The sequence below is a fragment of the Pseudophryne corroboree genome (genome assembly GCF_028390025.1).
Source record: "Pseudophryne corroboree isolate aPseCor3 chromosome 11 unlocalized genomic scaffold, aPseCor3.hap2 SUPER_11_unloc_2, whole genome shotgun sequence".
Lineage (NCBI taxonomy): Eukaryota > Metazoa > Chordata > Amphibia > Anura > Myobatrachidae > Pseudophryne > Pseudophryne corroboree.
In genome coordinates this window covers 114,240-118,351 of record NW_026967478.1, presented here as the reverse complement: position 1 = coordinate 118,351, position 4,112 = coordinate 114,240, and the positions used below count along the sequence as shown (strand labels likewise).

The 4,112-nt window shown below is 35.7% G+C and overlaps 1 non-coding gene across 1 annotated transcript; it reads left to right on the top strand.

The window, feature by feature from the left end:
• Positions 1-222: 222 nt before the first annotated feature.
• On the top strand, positions 223-296 carry TRNAN-AUU (transfer RNA asparagine (anticodon AUU)). The gene has a single exon. It is a non-coding gene; the product is annotated as a tRNA-Asn (tRNA).
• Positions 297-4,112: the final 3,816 nt, after the last annotated feature.

Genomic DNA, 4,112 nt, shown 5'->3' with positions numbered 1-4,112 from the left:
ATGGGCCCAGCATGCTTCCATTGCAGTACTCTGCTGCACATGTAAGTGCAAGAGATCCTGAAGCACTCACTCATCATGGGAAAGTACCAATGTGTTTCTTCGTTGGTTGATGGAAGAAACATCTTACAAAAACTCTCCAGATTATTGACTTTTTAAAGTTTTTCTAGGAAACGTTTTAGATGAATGCTTATTAGCCTTTGTCAGTATGGACTTTTGCAAAGTGTCTCTGTGGCGCAATCGGTTAGTGTGTTTGGCTATTAACCAAAAGGTTGGTGGTTCAATCCCACCCAGGGATGTAATTAACCTTGTGATCAGATTTTGGTGATATTTAAGGAGACAAGTCAAAATTTCAAACCTCCTCTTATGGTGTAGGGTACATGGCCTTCTCTGATGTAATCAGAGTTAGATTTGATTCAGTGATTTTATAAAAAACAGCTAGGAAGCACAATTTAGCAGTGGGTTGCAGAGAAAAAAAATATGCTGGCAGAAAAATCCAATCGAGTGATTAAACAGCTCTTCATTTTCTGGCTTTATTTTTATGCTAACAAATTTGTTCTCTGAAAAGTGTCCACAAAGCCAAGTCTCTGATTAACACCTTTGTAAGGATGGTTTTTCACCTATTACTAAATTAAACTTGCTTCATTGGAAAGGCAGCAAGATGCATCCTCATTTCAATGTCTACTGAAATAATACAAGTTGACACCAGGAAACATTAACGCCACTGCATCCTTGCTGCTTTCTCATGTGGAAGTCTGTTTAATGTGAAAACAAGGTGATATCTAATTAGCACACAGGTAAGGAATTAAGAAAATCTTTATTTAAGGGTGAAGATGTTTCTCACAAAATTGTTGACCCAATGCAACATTGAAATTCAAACTGGAAAGATGATTTTAATATATCACTTGTACATTTTGTATTGCTCTTCTGGTGACAATGTAGTTTGTTTTTGTCAATTACCATTTTAATAATAGGGTAAAGAAAATGAAGTGGATTTTTGAAAGAAAACAATACTGTCAATATACTATTAAAACAAATTAAAATGGTAAACGTTATTGTACTTTAAGTAAAAATAAAAGAGACAAAATATCAATCCCAGTTTTGGATTACTTTAACAAAAAAAAAAATGCATATAGCAGAGGATAGTTTCAATCTGCCTACCTCTCGGTTATGAGCCCAGCATGCTTCCATTGCAGTACTCTGCTGCACATGTAAGTTCAAGAGATCCTGAAGCACTCACTCATCATGGGAAAGTACCAATGTGTTTCTTCGTTGGTTGATGGAAGAAACATCTTACAAAAACTCTCCAGATTATTGACTTTTTAAAGTTTTTCTAGGAAACGTTTTAGATGAATGCTTATTAGCCTTTGTCAGTATGGACTTTCGCAAAGTGTCTCTGTGGCGCAATCAGTTAGTATGTACGGCTATTAACCAAAAGGTTGGTGGTTCAATCCCACCCAGGGACCTAATTGACCTTGTTATCAGATTTTGGTGATCTTTAAGTAGACAAGTCAAAATTTCAAACCCCCTGTTATGGTGTAGGGTACCTGGCCTTCTCTGATGTAATCAGAGTTAGATTTGATTCAGTGATTTTATAAAAACAGCTAGGAAGCACAATTTAGCAGTGGGTTGCAGAGAAAAAAAATATGCTGGCAGAAAAATCCAATTGCGTGATTAAACAGCTCTTTATTTTCTGGCTTTATTTTTATGCTAACAAATTTGTTCTCTGAAAAGTGTCCACAAAGCCAAGTCTCTGATTAACACCTTTGTAAGGATGGTTTTTCACCTATTACTAAATTAAACTTGCTTCATTGGAAAGGCAGCAAGATGCATCCTCATTTCAATGTCTACTGAAATAATACAGGTTGACACCAGGAAACATTAACGCCACTGCATCCTTGCTGCTTTCTCATGTGGAAGTCTGTTAAATGTGAAAACAAGGTGATATCTAATTAGCACACAGGTAAGGAATTAAGAAAATCTTTATTTAAGGGTGAAGATGTTTCTCACAAAATCGTTGCCCCAATGCATCATTGAAATTCAAGCTGGAAAGATGATTTTAATATATCACTTGTACATTTTGTTTTGCTCTTCTGGTGACAATGTAGTTTGTTTTTGTCAATTACCATTTTAATAATAGGGTAAAGAAAATGAAGTGGATATTTGAAAGAAAACAATACTGTCAATATACTATTAAAACAAATTAAAATGGTAAAAGTTATTGTACTTTAAGTAAAAATAAAAGAGCCAAAATATCAATCCCAGTTTTGGATTACTTTAATTAACAAACAAAAAAATGCATATAGCAGAGGATAGTTTCAATCTGCCTACCTCTGGGTTATGGGCCCAGCATGCTTCCATTGCTGTACTCTGCTGCACATGTAAGTGCAAGAGATCCTGAAGCACTCACTCATCATGGGAAAGTACCAATGTGTTTCTTCGTTGGTTGATAGAAGAAACATCTTACAAAAACTCTCCAGATTATTGACTTTTTTAAGTTTTTCTAGGAAACGTTTTAGATGAATGCTTATTAGCATTTGTCAGTATGTACTTTTTGCAAAGTGTCTCTGTGGCGCAATCAGTTAGTGTGTACGGCTATTAACCAAAAGGTTGGTGGTTCAATCCCACCCAGGGACGTAATTGACCTTGTTATCAGATTTTGGTGATCTTTAAGTAGACAAGTCAAATTTCATACCCCCTGTTATGGTGTAGGGTACCTGGCCTTCTCTGATGTAATCAGAGTTAGATTTGATTCAGTGATTTTATAAAAACATCTAGGAAGCACAATTTAGCAGTGGGTTGCAGAGAAAAAGAAATATGCTGGCAAATTGTAATTACCTGTAGGTGACAAGAAGAGAAGAAACGTCAATTCACAATTGATATCAGTTGAAGATAAATTAATGCTGATTGAACACTGCTGTTATGTGTCAATTTTATCACGCTTTGATAAAAATGCACGCTTAGATCAATTAATGCACAGCCAAACGGCTTTGCACAGCCTACACCATTGGACTTAAGTAGAAGACTATTACAAGTGAAACCAATAATTGAAATCTGTAACCACACCCCACCCCCTCAAATGCCAGGCAATAAATTACCTTAAAAACAACAACCAGGCATTCCACAAAGATTAAACTGGGTCTATATCATTCAAAACTTTAAAAAAGTACTTCAAAATCACATACTATGCAATAATGTTTCAATTTGCATAACCCAGCAGAATTAGCTTTGCATATATAGATATAGTGCAGCAGAATATATTGGTGGTTGTAGTCAATTGTAATTAACTGTAGGTGACAAGAAGAGAAGAAACGTCAATTCACAATCGATATCAGCTGAAGATAAATTAACGCTGATTGAACGCTGCTGTTATGTGTCAATTTTATGACGCTTTGATAAAAATGCACGCTTGGATCAATAAATGCGCAGCCAAACGGCTTTGCACAGCCTACACCATTGGACTTAAGTAGAAGACTATTACAAGTAAAACCAATAATTGAAATCTGTAACCAAACCCCCCCCACCTCAAATGCCAGGCAATAAATTACCTTAAAAACAACAACCAGGCATTCCACAAAGATTAAACTGGGTCTATATCATTCAAAACTTTAAAAAAGTACTTAAAAATCACATACTATGCAATAATGTTTCAATTTGCATTACCCAGCAGAATTAGCTTTGCATATATAGATATAGTGCAGCAGAATATATTGGTGGTTGTAGTCAATTGTAATTACTCAGCAGAATTAGCTTTGCATATATAGATATAGTGCAGCAGAATATATTGGTGGTTGTAGTCAATTGTAATTACCCAGCAGAATTAGCTTTGCAAATATAGATATAGTGCAGCAGAATATATTGGTGGTTGTAGTCAATTGTAATTACCCAGCAGAATTAGCTTTGCATATATATAGTGCAGCAGAATATATTGGTGGTTGTAGTAAATTGTAATTACCCAGCAGCAGCTCTACTGCACTCAACATCACCAGTGCTCACAATATATATAATGCTATATACTATGCCATAGTGGTGCTTACTATATAACACCTCCTACTGTGTTCCCCCTGGCAATGAGCATGACACCCAGAGAGTGAAACCCCTGGCAATGAGCATGA